Below are 23,438 nucleotides of genomic sequence, written 5' to 3'. Positions count from 1 at the left end.
CCTCTCTGTGGAGGGGGGAGAGCTTTGCAGTCACTGATCAACTGCAAGCCCTCGCTGCACCCTCCCCCCACTGCCACGAGATGGAGGAATGTCACCACCACCTTCCCCCAGCCCCTTCCACCATTTTACAGAAGAGGAAACTGAGGCACAGAGCGGGTCCCCCAGAACCCAGTGAGTGAGTGGCACAGCTGCCAGTGGAATGCGGGATCTAGGTCCTCAGCTGGTGCAAATGGGCCTAGTGCCATTGGCTTTAACGGAGCTATGCTGACGTACATCTGGCCCCAGCTCTCCTGTCCTGTGCTTTCAATCCTAGGCAACACTTCCTGCTAGAGACAAGAAGGAAACCCAGGAGTCCTGGCTTTTATCCCTACTCCACTAGCCATCGATCAGCATTCCTTCCTGGAACTGGGAATGCATCCTAAGTCTCCTCACTGTCTGCTTTAACCACTAGATCCCATTCCCCTCCCACAGCCAGGAATAGAACCTAGGAGTCAGGGCTCTCCGCCACCCCCCTGCCCCACTCCAATCAGTAGACCCCACTTACTTCCCAGAGTGAGGAGTAGAACCCAGGAGTCCTGACTCCCAGCTCCCACAGCCTCTAGCCACTAGACTGCAGTCCCCTTCCAGAGCTGGGAATATAACCCAGGAGTCCTGACACCCAGTTCCACCTTCTCTAACCACTAGAGTACACTGCCTCTGAGGCCCTCTCAGCTGACTTGAATAATCTCTTCCAGTTGTTTAGTGTGTTTCATCTTGAAAGATGCTGATCCATAGGTAAACCCCTATAGTGAAGCCACCTATGGTCTGGATGGTCAGCAATCAAACAGCACAGAGCGGTGTCCCACCCTAGAGGTGCCTAGGTGTCCATGGCAAAGCAAAGTGATCACTAGCAGTTTTTTAAAGTGCTTTGGGAGTTCCTTTAGACTCAAAGGAGCCATAACCACGTACGAACATGGTCCAAAGCATTTTATGCTCGCCTGGCGAGACACCGTAACCTGGCCGAAGGTGGCGGTAAGAGTTGGGCGACTTGCTTGTTATCCTGATTCAACACGTGTGAACTTGGGAAAATGACCACCTCGCTTTGTGCTTCAGTTTCCCCTTCTTAATCCCCGTGCTTGTGCGATCTTTGGATAGAAACATGCAGGCAGCCACTCGGCTGTAAATTTGCCCCCAAAGTACTAGTATTCGTGCCTTCTGCTGATTTCTCACCCAGATTGTCACACTCAGGGATAATCACTGACAGATTCCCCGCTTGAGTCTTTTAAATTAAAACTCAGCTCTGCTCTACCTCTGTGTACATGTGTGTGTGTGTGTGAAAGAGAGAGGGAGAATGCAGCATCCGTGGGTGCATTTGAGTGTCTGGGTGTACATGCAGCCTATCTGTACATGTGTTTGAATAGCGTTTTGAAGGAACATTTGTGGGCGTTTGCATATAGCATGGGTGTGTAACTATTTGAACGCAGTGCGTGTGTATGAATGTTCTTTGTGTGTATCCGAGTGCGGCGTGTGTACATTTAAAATTAGTAACTGGAAAAAAAAAGTCTGTCCTAACTGATACCAAATGTCTGTGCTGAGAAGTTGGAGGCACTTGAGAGAATGTGGTTTGCCTGCTTTAGCTTTTCCAAAGGACTAATTTTATTTTTACCTCCAGCTTTCATCGTCTGGGCGCCAACAGGAAGTGAGCATTCTGGAGCAATCCAGATGTTTTGGGCCAGGCGATGGGGAATGGACACAGCTGGATGGGCTGCCACAGTCTGTGATTGTCTAGGTAGAGCCCTGAGGAGGAGAAAGGAAAGGGGGAAAAAAACAAAAAACCCCTCCCGGCCCTATATCCTGGTCATGCTGCCTGGGTTTATTTTTAAACACTAAGGTCACATTTCTCCCGAGCTTTGTGGGTTTGGACAGAAACATCATTTGCCCTCATTGTGGGTCTGCTCCAGCCCGCATTTCAGGGAGAAATTTGGAGCGTGGAACATGACAACATGGTGCAGGGATACCAAACAAAAGCAAAACTAAGGAAGAGGCCCATGCCCCATCATCCAGCGGAGGAGTGAGTCACTAGCTTGTGAAAAGCTCTTACACATGCTCGCCAGTCATCTGTGCTACAAAGCCACCTCCCAGAACCCGCGGTTATAGAGCAGGGTTTGTAGGGAGTTCTGTATGTGGGACAGGGCCTGGGTCATTGTCTCTCCGCCCCGTGAGCAGTCATTTGCACCAGCGCATATGAATTCATTGCTGTGAATCCGTGCAACGAGTGAGGGCGGCTGTCCATTATCAATTAGGTGCATTATGGTAGCGCCTACGAACCAGGACCGACTTGTGCTAAACGCTGTACAAACACAGACCAAAAGGAGGATTAAAAGGAAAAAGAAAGTGAGATACAGAAAGTGAAAAGGGCATGAGAGAAAAGTGTGGGCGAGTGTGTTGCACAAGAGAGTGTGATGGAGAGGCAGTGTGGGACCGAGGGGGTAGCACGCCGAGGGTGTGTGCGTGAGAGCCAATGCTGGTCCCCACGCTGGGATGCACCAGGCACATTGTTTCTATCCTGCTATTGTTTAGCCTCATTCTGAGCATGGAGGAAATTTAAAACCTCACAATAATTGTATTTAGGAACTTCCAAGCATCTCCATGGTGACCCGCTGTGACGCCAGCCAGTACCGAGGTGGTGAGGTTGCAATATTCAGCCAGAGCACAGCACACAGCACGAGCCATTGGTTAACCCCTCCTGGGCCAGGCTGGGGCAGTTGGGAAGGGTTGGCAAATATGGGCATTTGTTTCTTGTAGGAACCATGGGGCAGACAGACACTCTGGGAATAAGTACCCTATCTCAGTGAGAGGGAGAGAAAGGTGTGCACGGGGAGGGGAGGGGAGAATGGGTAGATAGGCAGAATTTTAACAGAGAGGGTAATTAACCACTGGAACAATTTACCAAGGGTTGTGGTGGCTTTTCCCTCACTGGTCATTTTAAAAACAAAATTGGATGTTTTCTTTTAAAAGCTCTGCTTTAGGAATTTGTGGAGGGCAGTTCTCTGGCCTGTGTTACACAGGAGGTCAGCTTAGATGATCACAGAGGTCCCTTCTGGTCTTGGAATTTATGAAGAAAGAAAGAAAGAAAGAAAGAAAGAAAGAAAGAAAGAAAGAAAGAAAGAAAGAAAGAAGGTAGCTAGACTCTCTTCTACTTCACTGACTACCCAAAGTGCTACTTGAAAAGAAATTAAATAATTATTCCCCATAGGCAAAAAGATTTTTAAAATACAGTGAAACTCTTTCTGTACCTACATGGGGCTGCGCTTGTTTCAGCAGCATCGGCGTGGGTTGCTCCTTGGATGGGCGGCTACCAAAGAAATCTCAGGGTGCTGCAGACAGCAATGTGGGCAACTCAGCAGTGCTGACCTCCGTGCCCCAGCATGGTGCTGGGGGGCGCTGTGCTGCAGGGAGCAGGGTGGGGGGTCAGTAGGGGGGGCTCTCCCCTGGCAGTCAGGGGTGACCCCAATGGGATGCTGGGGGGGGGCAGTGGTGCAGGCATCGGTGTGGGTAACTCAGTCAGAGGTGCTCTTCTCCGAGTCCGTATTAAACCCAGTGCCCAGGGCTCACGATGACTCAGTGCCTGGGTGCGCTCCCCAGTTGCGGAACCAAGCCATGGCCCGACTAGCCAGTTCCCCTTGGCTCTGAGTGACAGAGACCCCCCGTGGCACGGCCAGACAGCAGTGCCCATCCCAGGCATGCTGACTCACTAGAACCGCGTGAGGCTGAAGCAGGGTGTGCCAACTCCCGACACAGCCCGCGGCGAGTGGCACCGCTGAGAGGTAACGCTCTGCCTTCTGGGCCAGGGCCTCAGCTGGTGAAAATTAGCCGCACTCCATTGACTTCCAGAGTCGTGTGAAGTTACGCCAGCTGGGGATTGGGCCCCATTGGCTCCAGTGGCAAGTCGGTGGCTGATTTAGACCAGCACCTCCCAACACCAAAGTGGGGAGACTTGGAGCCTCCTAGGTGTGTGGGGGAGGGGGGGATTCAGGACTCTTGGGTTCTATTCCCAGCTCTGGGAGGAGAGTGTTGTCCAGTGGTTGGAGCAGAGGATTTGCAGTCAGGACTCAAACTCAGTCACTGGCTCACCATGCGAACTTGAGCTATTCCTTTGTCTCACTGTGCCTCAGTTTCCCCCTTTATACAAAGAGTTTAATAACTTTTCCCTCAAAGGCGATGGGAGGGGTAGCAAGGCCCAGTTACCCAATGTCTGAAGTATTTTCAGCTCTCCGGATTATACGTGAGTGTGTGTGACTTATTGTTTCTGGGCTCTTGGTTACTTTGTGTCTGGGACTCCGGGAAAGACCCTTGCATGATGGACAACGCGGGGATACCCGCAGTCAATAAAGCGGCCTGTTGCTATGGCAGAAAAAAAACAGTGTGTGTGTGTGTGGGGGGGGGGTCGAAGGCTGCTCAAATTACAGAGATTTGCATCGAGAGAGAAAATCTCTCAGCTTCTGCCCCTATGGGCAACCTGCACTGAATTAAGTGTTATGTTATCAGCCTCACATAGCTGGACTAACCACCGTGACGTCCTGCGGCTTTGCCGACTTCCGGAGTAAAACACTGTTTAATGTCTGTGTGTAGCGTTGCTATGGAGATACTAGCCTGGTGTGTGTGTGTGCGGCCCCGCTTATCACAGGAAAGCAAATCTGGCCTCCACCAGGGTCTGACGCAAGCCAGAGACGGTCTGTTACCTATGGGCTGACAAAAGCAGAGGGGAATTCCTGGGTTTTCCCTAATCTTCTGCTGGGGGAAGGCACAGGCAGACAATGGAGTGGACGGCTGTACTGGCAACAGGGTGTTGTACCACAACGCAGCAAGCAAACACCCCTCTGGTTGGAAAGCACATGGCTGCCACAGCTAGGCATGTCTCATTCAGCATGTGCAGCTTTGGAGACAGTAGGAGAGATTCTGATCTCCTTTGGGCCACCTGGTGTCTCCAAGGCCTGAATTTCCTGGTGCAACGGACAGCGGAGCGGAGAAAAGAATCCACACGGCCCCTTCTCTCTTCATCTGTGTTGGGAGTGGGCTGGATTCTGATCCGGTGCGGGAATCCAGGGGAGCTCTAGCAATAGGAGGGAAATTGTCTAGCGCAATGGCTCTCCACCTTTCCAGATGATTTGTACCCCGCTCAGGAATCTGATTTGCCTTGAGTGCCCCCAGTTTCACCTCACTTAAAAATGATTTGCTTACAAAATCAGACATAAATATACCAAAGTGTCTCAGCCACACTGTTACTGAACAGTGGCTTGCTTGCTCATTTTTATCATATAATTATAAAACAAATCCTTTGGAATATCAGTATTATACTTACATTTCAGCGTGATACTGACCCTGTTTTTCACTTCTGAGCCTTGTCTGAAGACCAAGCCCTGACACTCAGGGCTGAAGCATGTAACTTAGCTGCATGGGGGCCCCTATGGTGATCCCCTAAACCACTCCCAGGACCATCCTTGGGGCTGCAAGCCCCTTGTCAAGAAACACCGATCTAGATGAGTTGAGTACCCCTTGGAAGACCTCTGAGTACCCCCAGGGGTACATGTAGTGGGTGGCTAGTGGGTGGCTATCTTCTAGCAAAGTCTCTTGTTGTTTTTAAGCTCCACGCAAGTTATGGTCTAAACTCCAGATGGGGATACAGGTGTGACCACAACTTGCTACATCTCTGCCTTACCTGCATCAGGATCTTACACTGAGATAGCTACCTCGATGTTAAAAATCACACGGCGGGACAGTTCCGCCAATTTCCAAGGGGAGCCCCACACCAGAACAGACTCCAGCCCACACGATTGCTACCCACGTCCTTTCCTCACCTAGCAGCAAAGGGCTGTGTGCTCAGATGTCTGCTTGATACATTCCTGAATGGGATTATCGGATAGCTGGCACTGGGCTTGGTGACCCAGGAGGTCCCTGCCAGTCCTATGGTCCTGTGCTCTGGATTAACGGTGTAGGCTTGGTCTTCCCAGTGTTTATAAAAGTGTGGGGTCATTTTGATCAGGGGGGTGATTCTTACCGATGTAGCTACACCAGTGCCCCTCGTGCGGATGCCGTAATATCAGCATAAAGGTGCCTTGTACCGGTATAGCTCGGTCCTCTTCCCTCCCCGAATCAGCACCTTCATGCTGGTACCGGCGGTGTGGCACTGCATAAAAACCGTGCCGCTTCGGTGTGGTGAATTCTAATCCAATCCCGTTTGTCATGGGGATCTGCCCCTTTCTGTGCCTCAGTTTCCTCACCTGTATTAACCTGACATGTTAACTGCCCACTCTGGTATTAAAGGGCTTGGGGGAGGGAGAACTTCCCCACCCTAAACAAGCCACGTGTTTCGTGGGCTGACAATAGGTTATTCCTGCGTCGCCCAGACCTTTCCGCTGCCCTGAAGGCCTTGGGAATAATAAAGGGCTTTTTGGATGACGAGGGAGTTAACTCCAGTCTGCACCCCCCAATCCTGACACCCCCTCTTCCCGTTACGGGGATTCTCCTTCACTTCCTGTCCTTAAATCAAGGGACATCTCATGTCACCGTTTACACTAGGGTAACACACAGCCACGCTCGTCTGGGAGCATTTGATGCCCCCAAGCCCCCCTGTAGATCCAGGACCCCCAGATTCCCACTTTTTCCTCACCCCACCCCCTCTTCCTCCTGAGCCCCCACCCCCATCTGCTCAACCAGCTGTCTGGCCCCCATCTCTCTCCTGAGCCCCCAAACCTCCTCTGTATTTCGCCCCATTTGCCCAGTTTGTATGGCCCGTTGCTGGGTTACCTGGGGCCGGGCCAGACAGGGGCCGGGCCGGGTCTCCGAGCCCATCCCGGGGCGCCCGAGCTCTGGGAAAGGGGCCGGGAGGGGCCCGGGGGCGGGGCGGGCAGCGAGACACCCGGGGCGCTGCCGGGTGCCCGGCTGGGCCGAACTCCTCCTAATAGCCCGGCAGCTGGGGCCGGCGGCGCGGGCTCTAGAGCGGGGGTGGGCTCTAGAGCGGGGGGTGGTGTCCAGAACAGGGTGGGCTCTAGAACAATGTGGCTGCTCGCCCAGTCTTAGACCGGAGATTCTAGCACAGGGGGGAGCCTAGGACTCGGACTAGGACCTTGGCCCAGAGAGGTCTCGAACTTGGGTTCTAGAAGAGCGAGCGAGTCTAGAACAGCTCTTCTCTGCTCCCTTAGATGAGGTGCTTTAGAGTAGAAGGGCATAGTTGAGGGAGGATCTAAACCAGACTGGGAGGTTCTAGGACAGCATCCTCTACACAGCTGGCCTCAGACTTGGAGGGGGAGGAGGGCTAGAGCATCATGCCAAGAGTGCCGGGGACTGGGCTAGATGACCTCTGGAGGTCCCTTCCAGTTCTGTGATGCTATGATCTGCTTAGAACAGGCTGGGGAATTAGTACAGTATCAATGAGCCGTTCCAGATGTGGTTGTGGGGGGAGGGGTATAGGAAAAGTTGGGGGCTGCACATGGCGGGGGGGGTCTCAGACTAAAGGTAGGGCAGTTGGGGGCTGGTGGAAACTGGAATAATTTGGGTGGGGACCAGAACAGGTGTCTGAGTCAGATAAAGCTGACAGGTTTCAGAGGAGCAGCCGTGTTCTTCTGTATTCGCAAAAAGAACAGGAGGACTTGTGGCACCTTAGAGACTAACCCATTTATTTGAGCAGAAGCTTTCGTGAGCTACAGCTCACTTCATCGGACGCATTCAGTGGAAAATACAGTGGGGAGATTTATATCCATAGAGAACATGAACCAATGGGTGTCACCATACACACTGTAACCAGAGTGATCACTTAAGGTGAGCCATTACCAGCAGGAGAGCGGGGGGGTGGGGAGGGGGGAAACTTTTGTAGACACTCAGAGAGCTTGTTCTCAATCCACATCCGCTCAGGGAGTGGGGTCATATATTCTCCAGCACCAGTAACTCTGGAGGTTTGGATCAGTGTTTCTCTATTCTAGGGGTGAGAGGCTGGGATATTTTGGGGTGAGGACTGGACTGGAACAGCATCTTTGCTGGCTCAAGTCAGATATGCGAGGTGGGGAATAAAACGTCTTAGCCTTCCCAAAGTCCTGAAGGAGCCTAGTTTTAAAAAAAGAAGGTCCCATTAAATGAATGGAGATTGTTTGGGATTTTGCCTCATTCCCTGTGACATGATGACAATCCAGCTTTGCCTTAAGAGCAAACAAGTTGCAGGGGAAGTTGAATTAAATTGGAAGTTTTTGGGGGCAGAGACTGCCTTTTTGTTCTGTTTGTGCAGCCCTTAGCACAAAGGGATCCTGGGCGATGACTGCGGGTCCTGGGCGCTACACTAGTACACCTAATATATAATGTACAATCAAGTCCTGGTCCATGACGGAGATCCCTAGGTGCTACCATAAACAAATAATAATTGCTCAGGGCATAATGCCCTTAAATCTTCCCTTTGCTCACTCAAAAGGCAAACAGCTGCTGGGTTGCTCAGATAGGTTAAATTCCATTATACCTTACTAAATCACCCTGTTGCACTTTCAGCTGGATACAGGATTCTTTACTTCCTGTCCTAAACTCTTGCTTAGAGTTGGTCCTTGTTAAATAGCTGCAGGTTCCATCCCAGAGGTGGCTGCCTCTCAGCGAAGGATGATCCCAGCAATCCCTGTAGTCTAGACAGCTTGTGCAAGCCCCTAAAGCATTCTTGCCATCCCTACAGGGTCTGTATTCAAGGATTGTTATAGCATTTTGCAAACTGTGTATGTAGGCATCACTTTCCCACCACTGAAATGCAGCCACCTCTGAAGTGGAACTTGGCAGCTGTCTTAACAACTTGCACCAGTTGTTTAGGAAGACAAAGAAAATCTTGGCCGCAAATGAGGGGATTTGTGTATTTATTTATTTTTCAGGCAGGTAGTCTGTAAATTACTCCGGCTGGAATAATCCCATGGAGTCTGGGCAACAGCCGTCCCCTCGCCATACTCCTGGCCAATGTGCGAGCCCGCCAGCATTTCCCCTTGCACAATTGGAGAAGCAGAGCTTCAGTGTTGATCTTCGCTCCTGATAACAGATCCCCAAAGGTGCGTAACTGTTGAGTCAATCAGCACCTCCTACACAGGCAGCAATTAGGCTTTTGGGTTTTGAAATAAAAAATAAAATAATAATAAAAAACCCTCTCAAAGGTTAAATAACAACACCCATAACTCACTCAGCAGGAATGGGGCTGGGACCAGAAACAGGCCGGGGCCAAAGCCCTAGCAGGGCTAGGCATCCAGGAAACAAAGGGGGATTTGAAATCCAAACCCGCACCCACACTGGGACGATGGGCCCTCTCTGTACAATGATTATAATATGTAGCACCATTAATCCACGGCAGAACTAGGGACAGAGCCCAGCAATCCTGAAATTCCCCCCTCCTCCCTTTCCCAACAGCTACTAGACCTCACTCCTCTCCCAGAGCTTGGAACAGAACTCGGGCGCCCTGATTCCCAGACCCCCTGTCTAACCACCATCCCACACTCCCCTCCTGGATTTGGGAATAGACTCCAGGAGACCCTCAGTCCTACTCCCCCATTCCAAGCATTACACCCCCTACTCCCAGTCCCCCCGCTCTAACCACTAGACACCACTCCCTTCCCAGAGCTGGGCACAGAACCCAGAGTCCTGAGTCCCCCCCCGTTTTAACCACTAGATTACATTGCCATCTGGACACATCTCCCCTCATCCCATGGTGTTTGATTTACATGCCAGATCTTTCTGCAGGAAGGTAAACCCAAACCGCTCTCACGGATCCATAGATTCATAGAGTTCAAGGCCAGAGAACTGCCCCACAATAATTCCTAGAGCTGAGCTTTTGGGAACACATCCAATCCTCATTTAAAAATTGCCAGTGAGGGAGCATCCACCATGACCCTTGGTAGATGGTTGCAGTGGCTAATTACTGTCACTATTAAAAATGTCTGAATTTGTCTGGCTTCAGCTTCTTGCCACTGGACGGTGTTAGACTTTCCTCTGCTAGCCTGAAGAGCCCATTGTCAAAGACTGGTTCCCCATGTAGATACTTATAGACTGTAGTGAAGTCAGCCCTTAACCTTCTCTTTGTTAAACTCAAAGAGCTCAGTCTATTTAACTCATCATTGTGAGGCAGGGTTTCTAATCCTTCAGTCATTCTCATGGCTCTTCTCTGAACCCGCTCCAATTTAGCAACACCCTTCTTGACCCGTGGGCACCAAAACTAGACACAGTGTTCCAGGAGCGGACACGCCAGTGACAAATATAGAGGTAATATAATCTCTCTGCTCCTACTTGAGATTCCCTTGTTTATGCATCCCGGGATGGCCGTATCCCTTTTGGCCACAGTGTCACGCAGGGAGCTTGTGTTCAGCTGATTCTCCACCACAGCCCCCAAATCTTTTTCAGAGTCCCCCATCCTGTAAGTATGGCCGACAGGCTTTGTTCTGAGACGTACACATTTGCAGTTAGAATGCACATGGTTTGCTTGGACCCAGGTCACTCGGAACAAGTGACCTGTTCTTTTCATTGCCCTCCCCCAATTTTTGGGTCATCTGCAAACTTCAGCAGTGATGATTTTGTCGTCTTCCCGTCTTTCTTCCTTCGGTCCCCCCTCTTCTTACCATCCTCTCCTTCAGCCTCCTACTGACCCCTCCAGCTCTCCTGCACTCCCTCCTTGGGCTGAGATCATCTCTCTGAGCACATCACACCCCTCCCCCCAATTCAGATCTTTTCCACTCTTCTACTCTTGAGTCATGTCCTATCATGTTGCCCCATCTCCACCCTGCCAACCGTGACTGCCTGGCTGCCAGCTCTCCTTACCCCTGTGTCTCTTCCCTGGACTTGTCCCTAGCACCTCTCACCTCTCCTCCTTGGGACCCACTGGCACCTGACAGCTGTAAGAAACCAGCCAATTAATGATCGCTGGATGGAGGGGCAGGCAGGATATATTTTGAAGACGCATCTGGCTGTCTCTGTCTTTAAGGTCTGATCCTGCAAGGGCTCCACCGAAGCAGATCAGATTGCAGGCTGTTCCCCACAGACCGTAACACAATCTAGCTAAGGTATTTGTCTGGGCATCCCACAATATTTATCACATTTATCCTTACACTCCCCAGGAGGCAGGGTTGTGCTATTATTCCCATTGTACAGATAGGGAAACTGAGGCACAGAGCTGCAGTGACTTGCCCAAGGTCAGCCAGGGAGCCCGGGGCAAAGCAGGGAATTGAGCCCAGGTCTCCTGGGTCCTTGACTAGCACCCTGACCATTGAGCCTTTTTTCCTTTCAATGGTAGGATCCAATCCCAGTCTTGCCAACTCTTGTGACTGTATTGTGAGTCTGGGATATTTGGCACATTTCATAAAGGCCCAGCTCCCAGAGTCAGGTGATTGCTTAAGCATCTCAGCTTTTGTTTCAAGAAATACTTCTCGTGGTTGCAGGGAAAAGCTTGAAGGTGTGACCTGAGTGCATCTTGAAGGCTCAGAAACCAGAAGGTAGATTAAAAGAACCCCAAATATCATATGAAAAAACCTCATGGTTTTTAACCTGAGCTCATGATCCAAGGAGGAGGCTCCCTGGCTCGTGATTCCTGAATGCTTGGGGTGAGTGATACCACAGTCCGGACGAGGTGCCATGGGCATAACTGCCAAACAGTTTAGGCGCCAATCTTGCAAACACTTACTCGTGAATTTAACATTACCACTGTGCCTAATGATAACAATGCGTAGCACTTATACAGGGCGTTTCATCAGTCGATTTCAAAGCATTTTCCAAAGGAGGTCAGTATCATTATCCCCATTTTATAGATGCGGAAACTGAGGCATGGAGGGGTAAGTGACTTGTCCAGGTCACACAGCAGGCCAGTGGCGGAGGCGGGAATAGAGCCCAGGTCTGCTGAGTCATAGTCCAGTGCTCTAGATGGGAGTAAAATTACCCTTGGCTTCAGGTTTGAATTGGAAACTCTCTGGGAAAGGCCTGTCTTTTTGTTCCGTGTTTGTACAGCCCATTGACTTAGGCTGTTCCCTAGCGCCTGTCTCCATATGATCTGAATCTACTGTATCTCCATCCTCATTTGTCATCTCCTAGGCAAACTTCCCAAAAACCACAGGCTCTTTTCAGCATGGTCCCCAGGGGAAGAGCCTTTGCTTTCAACCCAGTGTGCTTCAGACCATGCAAGGCAGGGAATATCAGGAATTGCTTCCGTTCATTTTGCTCCGAGAAAGCTTCTTAGATCAGAAGATTCTCTAGGGACAAACCCCCTGGACCTGAACAGCCTGAATATTAGGGTTAGGGCCCCGTCTCTGCGCTTGCACTCACAACCACACCAGATCTGTGGGGGCGTTCGGCTCCAGCTCCAGATCTGAGCCCAGCTCCGATGGGATGGGTGGGTTAGATCCCCTTTTTCCAGAGTGTTGCTGGGGCTACTCTCCCCTGCAAAATCGTGTTTCCTGGAAGGAATCCCGATCCTGTGCCCTGGCCTGCCTCCCACTGAGTCAGCAGGTCCAGCAGACGTGAAAGGGAGTCATACTCCACACATTACTGTAAGTAGGCCCCTCCCACCTCCTGCCTCATCTGTCCGTCTGCCCTCGTAATTAGCAAGGTGGGTGGGGCTAAGGTTTTAAAAAGGATTTCCCTTCTTTGAGTAAAAGTCAGTGACTTTAGGTGGGTAAGCTCCCAGCCTGGCTTTAGGCAGCTGGAGAAAGATTCTTCTGTCTTTCTGTCTGTCTGTCTGTCTTTCCTCTGTCTTTCACAGTGGAATTATATGGGGAAACCTGCAGATCATGGCTTTTGCAGCGAAGAATTTCCAAACTGGTAAGTAACTTCTTGGGGTTTCTGTTGATTTTGTCCATCTCTTTAGATCAGCTGTATTTTTTTCTAAGTGGAGAGATTAAATAATATTTTTATGCTCTCCAAAACGTGGATCTTTGTTGGAAAAGCAGGCCCATGTTTCGGTGGGGTTTCATTCCCTGCCTACGTTGAAAACAACGTGCAGCTCCCCAGCACACGGGGGAAATTCTTGACATGGTCTCAATTTGGTGGTGGCCAGATTCTGATTTACATTTAGGCTGCTGTAACTGCGAGCAGAATCTGCCCCTTCTATATTATTCCAGTGGTGGGAAAAGTTGGGCTAAAGTGGAATATTTATATATATAATATAAATGTAAACAACAAAACCAGGCTTATTCTTGCGCGGATGGAAAGAATTTAGAGAGGGTGGAGTGTGGGTTTTTTTTCTTTTAGGAGTGTCTTGGTTCTGTTTGCGCGAGTTTAACCCCATATTGTCCATTGCAATGAACCAAAGCAGCTCTGGCAAAGTGGCCTCTTGCCCAGTTTTGGAAGGTCACTCTGACAGGAGTGGAGGGGACACTCCTCAGGCCGCAGGCACGACTGTGCAGTGCAGACGGATTTCCTCGGGGGTGGAAGGTTCAAGGCAGAAGCCATCAGTTTCAGTTGCAAGGAGGGAATCTCTATCAAAGCTCTCAGCTTGTAACATTTCGAGTCGGGTTCAGTGGTGACATTTGGCGAGGGCTCAGGGTATGATGGGACATTAGCTGTTCTCCAGGTGGTGGGGGGAGAAGGGAAGGTGGGCGGAAACGGGTGTGCTGTGAAATCGGCAACCAAATCAGAATAAATCAAAACCAGGAAGGGGCTTCTTAACATTGTGGCTGGAAGGATGGGGGAATTGGGGGGCAGGGGGGCAGAGACAGAAAATCCAACCTTCTCCTGTCGAATTTACCAAAAGGCAAACTCCAAGAGAAGTTTTGCCAGGAGGCGTTTTGGCTTTTCCCTCTCCCCAGTCCCCCTTTGTAGTTGTATAACCGCCTACCGCTGAGTTATATAAGGACAACTGGAAAGGGATGTGAGATCGCTGGGTGGGGGAGTCAAGGATGAAGTGGAGTTGGTACCCAGCGCAAACCCTCAAAGCAGCTCTAATGGCTGAACGTGGGAGGGGATTTTAGCCACCTATTTGACTTGGCCCATGTCTCTTTCTACCATGATTCATTCTTTCCTTGGATCTTTCTCCCTTCCCTTTTGTGTGCTTAAGTATTCTGATCCTCGTAAATTACGATCCCAGGCATTCACACGCGCACACACTCTCAGTTTCCCGCACCAGGCATCTTTCAGCTTCAGGACATCAGCTCAGCTGTTTCATAAATAAAGCTGGCGTGGAAGTGAGGGTGGCCGGCATGCCCAGGGACTGGGTGTTGTCCAAAGGGGCCTGGTTAAAATATGAATAAACCACGTGCGTGATTGTGAAGCAGAATAAAAATCCAAGCGTTCTGGTGGCTGGCACGATGCGCCTGGATGGTGTGGCGTCTCCTTTGCTAGCCCACCACTGTCTAGAGTTGGTTGGTGCTCAGTTTCTTAGGACTTGGGGCTGGATCTGACACCGGTGGAAATCAGCAGAATTCCTGGAAGGATCTGGCCAGGGCGGCTGGAAATGCCGTGAGCAGCGCGAAGACACTGCCGTGCTTGTTAAAAAAACAAACAAAACTGGGTGTGGGCAAGATTGATTTTGTGCTGCCCCGCCAGACGGGGAAGGGGATGGGGCTCGCAGACCCTTCGCATGGCGCCATCGGCTCCCTGCGGCTGAGCAGAATCAGGCCTTTTGCCTGGGGAGGGCGCACCCTAGGGGGCTTGGACCCCGCCATCAGTCTGTCGTCAATCTCCCCTGCCAACGCCCCAGCAGCCCTGCATCACGAGACTGTGGCAAGAGACGGAACTTTTTTTTTTTTTTTTTTTTTTTTGGTGTGTCATTTCCCTCCTTTTCGGCTCCTGGGCTGGTCCCAGTAAATGACTCGTGGGCCAAAATTCGGTTTCCTTTGTGACGTAAAAAACAGGGACACACAATTGCTGAGGCTTTAGTCTGCCCAGGAGTGAGGATCAGCCAGCGAGGTCTTGGCTTGGGGGGAGCCCGAGACCACTTTGCCGTGTGACCATAAGGTGCTCTCTCAAACGTATCATAGCTAAGGTGGAGAACAAAGTATTCTCTGAGCCACAGATGAGCTTTAGACACCATCTCGACGGGTCTGTCTTTCCCTCGGGTTGCTGTTTACCTGGGGAAGGCACCCCATGCCAGTTAGAATCACATTAAATTTCCACCTCTTCCCAGCCACCTGGTGGGCCCAGTCAGCCCCCAGCCCATAGCCAACCCCCCCGACCACACACACACACACACACACACACTCACACACACTCAAGGGCATACGGCCCAGGCTGCAGCACCAGACTGCCTGCCTCAGAGTCAGGCCTTGCCCAAACCCGTAGCAATAGCAGCCCTAAACTAGTCGCTCGAGCGCAGCGCAGCCCCTCCTGCGGGTAAAGGAGTCTCTCTGTGGGAAGAGAGGGGCATTAATTGGCTTTCTAATGCAGTGGGGAACTCAGGGTGGGGTCATGTCTCAGAGGTCCCCCTTTGCTGTGTGGCCGCTCGCCCCATTAATGCTCCTACCCCATGACAAGTACCAGACTTTTCCTGCATATCGACTCGCTTTCCTTTATAAACGCCGTCCGCCATCCAGAGGGCCCTAGCAACTTGACCTGAATGGGTTCTGGATCTAGCCCAAGGTGCCCCTGTCACCCGTCAATCTTTCTCTCCCCGTTTTGTGAAAGTCTCGTTGCTGGGTGGGGTTCCCGCGATAGGATCTGAAGACACAGTGCTGGATTTGTTTGCCTCGAGTTAAGCCCTGCACATTACAGCCAGATGCAGCAGCGACCCGCATGAATCTGGATGCCTCTGACCACTGCCATGAGCAGCCCGTAGAGCCGTGCGGGAAAAGCACCCGCGTGGTCTGGGGTTTCTCTAAGGGGCTCGTGGGATTTTTCTCCTCATGACCCTAAAAAGGCCAAGACATTTTTGATCCCTCTGAGCACATCTGGCTCTCACTCTGAATTTGATTGCAAACGAGGGGAATTGGGGTGACCCTCTCACTGCCCCGCCACCACCTCCCCAGTGTGAAGTTGTGGGGGCGGGCAGCCCCAGGAAGCTTGGGTTGTGTTTCAAAGCTGAGCTCAGCTTTATTTATTTATTTTTTTGGTGCTCTTTTTTCTTGCAAAATAAAATAAAGAGGCCCCTGAAAAAAGCCCCTTCCCTGGATAAGAAACAAGCTCCCTTTGTTTAAAGCAGGCAGGGATCCGTGCGCAGAGGGACTCAGCGGATAGGTCATACAGCAAAAGTGAGGCCGTGAATAGGAGTCCAGCTGGTATTTATGGGCCTTGGGAAGGAGCAGCCAGCTCAGAGTCCCGCTAGGAGTCTGCTGCCTGCAGCGGACTGGCCCCCAAGGGGGAGGTCACCATATCCTGTGCAGCACAGGGCACCCTCCACTCCTGTAGCTGTTAGCAGGAGCTGGGAGAACCTGGCAGCTCAGGGTGGGTCGAGTTAAATCCCAGCAATGGGTCCCTATTGCACAACGAGGACCTGATGCTAAGCCTATGGACATGCACAGGGGAAGGACTCTCCTCCCACCTGTAATTCCATGTGGATCCTGATTTCACACCCTGAGAACACATTTGGGACATGTTCGCTCCCTTTGGGTCTGGGGGGCTTTGCTTTGGGCTGCGGCTATTTGGGAAAGGGAGCGTTGTCTAGCAGTGAGAGCACAGGCCGGGTCATTGGGGAATCTGGTTTGTTCCCTCCCGCTCATGGGGACACCTTGGGCAAGTCGTCCCCCTCCGCCTCAGAGAACGCAGCTCGATTTCACACACCTGGCGATCTCTGAATGGGAGGCAGAGGGTAGGGCCAATCCCGATAATTGTTTCCTGCCCCAGCCAGGGCCTTTTTCCGGGGGAGCAGAGCCACCCCCGTGGACACTGGCGGGCGATCTAGCACTCTTGCAAGACCAGGAGTGGGCCCGCTCCTGTGGGAGGCTGGGAGCTCAGCTGACTTCTGGGGGATTTGATGCTCAGCTTCTCGGCAAGGTGATTTCTCCTATGCCCACGCACTCGGGCACACTCACCTGTGCTCACACTCACACACACACACGGGTGTGGGCACACACACCCCACACCTTTTGGGGCTATCAAGTTGTCAGGGCCTCACCCACTGAGGTCAATGGGAGCTTTTCCACTGTCCCCAACGGCCTTTACGGCAGGCCCCAGGCCTTAGCAAGCACTTTCTGAGTCAGTTCTTCCCCCCCCCGCCCCTCCGTGGACCGGGACTTCAGTTTCCCCTGCCGCATGCGCCACTTGGTAAAGGCTGCCTCCTCCAGCCCGGGCAGCCCCAAGCACAGATGCCACCCCCTCCTGGGACCCCTCTCTCCATGGGGCTGCAGGTTGGCAAGAGCGGAAAGGGCTGCCTGGGTTGATTTCTTTACGCCCAGTTCCTTCTCCCACTTGCTGAACCGAGGGACTTGTCTCTGGGACCCCCCTGGGCTTGGGACCTGCTTGACCCAGTGGGTCAAGGGGCTTCTTCCTCAAATATCCCCCCTAGGTGGCAGGGCCACGCCCTGTCAATCAGCTCTGGGTGCGCTGGGGTCACCCACAGGCCCATCGGCCCCTGGGATATAGCTGTGAGGTCTTTGCGCAGGCAGAATCCCCTTCAGCGGCAGAGGGTTGGCTCTTGGTTACAAGGTTTGGCAGAGGGGTGGGGAGCTGAGGGGTAGCTCTTGGGGGTGTTCCCCCCGTCCTTCGTTGACTGCATTTCACAGCCTGTTTTTCCTGGCAGAAATAAGTGGTGATCAATTCCAAAGCTGGATGGGAGCAGGTTTGACTGGGCAGATGGGGATATATGTGGGGCTGAGATTGACACATGTCCCAGCCACAAGAGAGGAAAGCAGAGATCTGAATCACAGTAGTGTTACTTTTCACATCCAAATATCCCCCATGACCTGGGGCCTGATTCTGATCTCACTGGGGTTTTCTCCTTTCTCGTTGAGCTCCTTTAGATTTACGCCAGATCAGAGTCAGGGCCCTGGGCGTTGGCTGGGGCCTATCTCCAGCTGAGAGGCATGAGACACTGGGAAGCCTCCACCACCCTAGTGCGGAGAGAAAGATCTCAGCGGTAAGCTGTGGCGGGTGCCCACTGACGGCCCTCGCTGGGCTGACGAAGGCTCAATCTCCCCCCGGTATGGTCTCAGCGAAGTTAGAAGATGGCGTGCCATGGCTGCCAGCCACCCACAGTAACGGGCCCTGACTGGAATCATACCAGAGCCCCCTTTGAAAAGCTCTCTCTGAGACACAGGGACATTGTTCTTGCACAAGGAGCTAATTTCCATCTAAACCTGTTTATATTGATTTCAATTACAACACGGAATACAGCGTGTACTGTGCTCACTTTATATTTATGTCTGATTACAAATATTTGCACTGTGACAAACAAAAGAAATAGTACATTTCATTTCACCTCATACAAGTACTGCAAGGCAATCTCTTTATCATGAAAGTTGAACTTACAAATTTAGGATGATGTACAAAAATACCTGCATTCAAAAATAAAACTATGTAAAACTTTAGAACCTACAAGTCCACTCAGTCCTACTTCAGCTGATCGCTCAGATAAACAAGTTTGGTTACAATTTGCAGGAGACAATGTTGCCCGCTTCTTATTTACAATGTCAACAGGAAGTGAGAACAGGCGTTCTCATGGCACTGTTGTAGCCAGCATCGCAAGATATTTATGTGCCAGATGCACTAAAGATTCATATGTCCCTTCATGCTTCAACCACCATTCCAGGGAACATGTGTCTGTGCTGATGACGGGTCCTGCTCAATAACAATCCAAAGCAGTGTGGACTGACGCACGTTCGTTTTCATCCTCTGAGTCAGATGCCACCAGCAGAAGTTTGATTTTCTTTTTTGGTGGTTCGGGTTCTGTAGTTTCCGCATTTGAGTGTTGCTCTTTTAAGACTTCTGAAAGCACGCTCCACACCCCGTCCCGATCAGATTCTGGAAGGCACTTCAGATTCTTAAACCTTGGGTCGAGTGCTGTAGCTATCTTTAGAAATCTCACATCTGTACCTTTTTTGCATTTTGTCAAATCTGCTGTGAAAGAGTTCTTAAAATGAACAACATGTGCTGGGTTAGCATCTGAGACGGCCATGACATGAAATACAGGGCAGAATGCGGGTGAAACAGAGCAGGAGATGTACAATTCTCCCCCAAGGAGCTCAGTCACAAATTTAATTAACGCATATTTTTTTTTAATGAGCATCATCAGCATGGAAGCATGTCCTCTGGAATGGTGGCCAAAGCATGAAGGGGCATAGGAATGTTTAGTATATCTGGCATGTAAATACCTTGCAATGCCAGCTGCAAAAGTGCCATGCGGTGACATTGTAAATAAGAAGCGGGCAGCATTATCTCCTGTAAATGTAAACAAACTTGTTTGTCTGAGCAATTGGCTGAACAAGAAGTAGGACTGAGTGGACTTGTAGGCTCTAAAGTTTTACATGGTTTTGGTTTTGAGTGCAGTTATATAACAAAAAAAATCTACATTTGTAAGTTACACTGTCACGATAAAGAGATTGCACGATGGTACTTGTATGAGGTGAATTGAAAAATACTATTTATTTTGTTTATCATTTTTACAGTGCAAATATTTGTAATAAAAAATAATGCTATAAAGTGAGCACTGTGCACTTTGTATTCTGTGTTGCAATAGAAATCAATATATATGAAAATGTAGAAAAACATCCAAAAATATTTAATACATTTCAGTGGGTATTCTATTGTTTAACAGTGCGATTAATTGTGATTAATTTTTTTAATCACAGTTAATTTTTTTGAGTTAATCACGTGAGTTAACTGCAGTTAATCCACAGCCTTACTCTAAACACTAGATTGCGCTTCCCTCCCAGAGCCAGAAATAGAACCCAGGAGTCCTGACTCCCAGCCACCTTGGCTCTGAGCATTAGATTGGACAAATTATCACAGCTGAGAGTAAAACTCAGGAGTCCTGACTCCCTAAACCATCCTCTGCTCTAGCCACGAGACAACCTTGCATAAAATGACTAAACATAAGTATCGGTTTTTGACTTCAGCAGCACTGAGAACATGTAAACTCTGTGTCCCACACAACCATAGGAGAACAGGCTAGTTCTCATGTAGCTAATTCTCCGCACTGTTGATAATTCGCTCCAACTCACCCCACCCACCTAGCAGCCTCTCCCCACTTCTCAGCACAGTAAGCTTTGCAGCGAGATCTCGTAAGGCGCCAATGGTTAAACAAAATACCCCAATGTCCATTCAATGATCTGCCCTCAAGACTGAAAAGAAAATGGCACCTGTCACAATAAGGGAACAAAGAGCATTGTGGGAATGCTGAATCCTTGGTTTTAATTTCTTTTGTAATCTTCTTTGTTTGCTAATTGACACAACTGGACAATACACACGATAGATCTCCCAGCCATTGGTGTGTCAGTGTGTGTGTGTACACACACATAGTAGAAACTGTGTACAAGAAATTTGGACCCGATGAAGTTCCAGCAGCTAGAGAGTGGCCTAAGCCACAAAGTTTGTATCTGAATTTGCCCAGAGCTGGGCGGGAATATTTGGGTCAGGGGTCTGGTTCTGACCCAGTGGCTGTTTATTGTGCGGGGAAATGAAAGCCCTCACAAACTGGTTCAAAGCACTCGAGATGTGTACATTTCAGTTCTGGTGACACAGATCATGAGAGTGAAACTGTGCCAGGAAAGCCTGCTCCGTCTGTCTCTGGGCTAATGCTCTTGTGCACTGGTGTAAGCGACTGGGTGAGGGATAAGACCACACTGAGTTGGGCGCAGAATCTCTCTCTGTAACCCTCGGTCCTTACACATCTCCTGTGGTGGGCCTTTGCCGTCTCTGACTACTAGGGTCCTACTTTAGGGGCTGGGTCATACACTTGTCAGGTTGCAGAGACCCACTGCTGGCAGGTGCGGGGGGGGGGCAGGGGTTTCAGACAGGATTTTCCATGCCCCTGGTGCTTAGTTTAAGAAGAAAGCTAACACTACTCGGATAAAATTCCCACTCCGCTTCCTCCCGGTGCCTTCGGTCTCCACCCGCTGCCTCCCCAGAAGTCAGATCCCTTTTAAGAGCAGCCAGTCGAGCTGCTCTCTAGTTATTATTATTTATTTATTAGGTGTATTACGGTAGTGCATAGGCACCCCACTCACGGACCAGCACCCCACTGTGCCGGGCGCTGCACAAACACAGAACAACGCCCCTCTGGGCTATCCTAGGAAGCAGTCTCCAAATCTATTTCTCAGGGCCTGACACAAAGCCAACAGGGGTCTTTCCACTGGCTGTTGGATCAGGCCCTGGGCTCCGACACAAGAGGTTCTCTGGACGAAATGAGGCCAGCGTTGTGTGATCTGTTGGAAGAGGAAGGGACGCTGGGTGCTTGCAAAGAGATGCTGTGGTTTTAATTTGTAAAGGCTCTTTTCCCTCTTCTTCTTCTTCCTTTTTTTTTTTAGTATTAATTTTCAGACCAAAAGGAGTACTGAGGGGAAATTTAAAAGGGATCAGAATAAACACGACAACACGCAGTTTATCTGTCTCCTGAGCTGTCCATCCCAGGAACTCAGAGTTAAAGGGTTAAGCTTTACCCTGCTCTGTTGAGGTTAGTGCTATTTTACAGACAGGGAAACTGAGGCACAGAGAAGGGACGTGACCTGTCCAAAAGGCCAGGTTAGAACATAGGAGTCCTGCTCTGACCATTAGACAAGGCTCCCAGACCGGAATTAGGAATAGAACCCAAGAGTCCCGACTTCCGTTTCCCTCTTCCTCTCAGCCCTAGGCCACATGCTGGGCCAGGGCCAGGGCTAGAATACACGTCACTTGCTCTGAGCCTGCTTTCCTCTCAGAGCTGGGGATGGAACCCAAAGTCCTGACTCCTGGGTCTCACCCTCACTCTAACCACTAGACACCACTCCTCCTCACAGCGGTGGGAATAGAACCCAGGAGTCCTGACTCCCAGCCTCCACCCCTGCTTTTATCACTAGACCACCCCATTTATCGTGGCAACCTGTCTTTACAACCTTGACATCAGTCACAGCTCTGACCTCACAGTCAGCCTCCGGCCTCTCCCCGGCACACCCCTGCTGGCTGTCACGTTCACTCTGAGGCCAACCTGACGCATCCTTCATCTGTCTCCTAGCAAAATGCCGCGACCCCTTCCTTTGAAACAAAACCCCCTCTGTAGCGGCCACAGCCCGGGGCAGGCGTGGGTAGGCCGAGCTGGCTGGATCCATCGTTATCCAGATGGGAGCGAGTCAAGGTCTGAGACTGCGAACTGCGGTGTGTATGTGTGTTGTGTTTCTAATTCAGCAAGACTCAGGGTAGGACCGGCTGTGGGGGGGGACCCAAGTCTGATCCAGCTCCGTCCCTCCCCCCATGCTCAATCCCCCTTTGCACAGAGAGGGGAGGTTTCCCAGTACATTACTGCATGCATGGGGGACTTTTATTCCTTTGGGTCTCACCTTGTTCTTTGCAATTTCCCTATGCTATTCTGTATGCTCTCTCCCACCCCCCACCCTCCCAATCCATCTTTCTCTTTTAATTGAGGGGGTCCCCTTTCCTTTTATTCCCCAAACATTTTAAGGAATATTGTCCTGGCCCTGTTGTGGTTAAGGGCCGTGCTTCGAAAGGGGGCCTTAGCATCAGGTGGGGATCTGTGGGGCACTGAGCTTTGGGTGTGTGCATTTGTTTCTGGAGTGGGGCTCAGTACATCCCTCTGTGAAGCTGACGTCCACTCCCTGAGAGCATGCTTATCCTTTGTATTTGGTAGCATCTAGGGTCAGGAATCCTGTGTGTTGTATGTTTGTTTGGTGTATTACGGTAGTGCCCAGGAGTTCCACTCATGGACCAAAACCCCACTCTGCTGTGGCCGTATGGACACAGATCCAAAAGACGGTCCCTGCCCCACAGAGCCCACTTGTCCATAGACCATTAGGGGCTGAGAAGGATCTGGCCGCGAGTGTCCCAACAGGGCCTGCTGGGCCCTGAGCACTGCCGAAGTGGAAGCGGCAAATCAGACCCAGGAAGTAGAATCAAGTTAATTCCCACTGATGTGTGGGAGACACCATCTCTCTCCGCACTGCCTTTCACAATGCTGGCGGTATTCGGTGTGTTTCTGAAATCCCCAGCCCCTAATGTGATCCCATGAAAATCCCGGCTTTCATAAAAAAAGCACATTTGTGGCCAATGTGGCTGGAGAGAACAGTTTGAAAACATGGCCCGAGCGCTCCCTACAGGGGCAGAAACTAGGAGGCAAAGAGAAAGACCCACCCCTGCTGTGGTGAATGTGATCTCATGGGTTGTCAGCGAATCTCAGGATTTGGGAGAGGGCTGGCTCATGAAGTTTGCGCTCTCGGGGTTGGCAGCAGCGTTGGGGCTGGAGCAAACAGGCCAGGTGATGACTCCACCACGTGTTCCACTGAGTCTGACCAAGCGCCCCTCAGGCCGATCACGCGCTGCAGGCTGCGATGGAATCTCCCGGGCTCAGCGTGGCTGTGTGAAGCCTTATTAAGAGGAGGGTCTCTGCTCTCTAA

At 50.9% G+C, this 23,438-nt stretch overlaps 1 long non-coding RNA gene across 3 annotated transcripts in view; it reads left to right on the top strand.

The window, feature by feature from the left end:
• The first annotated feature begins 12,634 nt into the window (after positions 1–12,634).
• LOC140900812 (uncharacterized) overlaps positions 12,635–23,438 on the top strand; it is a 37,258-nt gene continuing 26,454 nt past the window's right edge. For all 3 annotated transcript variants that reach the window (XR_012155720.1, XR_012155722.1, XR_012155721.2), the window contains exon 1: positions 12,635–12,789. This is a non-coding gene — a long non-coding RNA (uncharacterized LOC140900812). The remainder of the gene's footprint in view (positions 12,790–23,438) is intronic.

Source organism: Lepidochelys kempii, chromosome 20, assembly GCF_965140285.1.
Source record: "Lepidochelys kempii isolate rLepKem1 chromosome 20, rLepKem1.hap1, whole genome shotgun sequence".
Taxonomy (NCBI): Eukaryota; Metazoa; Chordata; order Testudines; family Cheloniidae; genus Lepidochelys; species Lepidochelys kempii.
The sequence above is the reverse complement of the archived record's forward strand: the minus strand, read 5'-3'. Positions and strand labels throughout refer to the sequence as shown.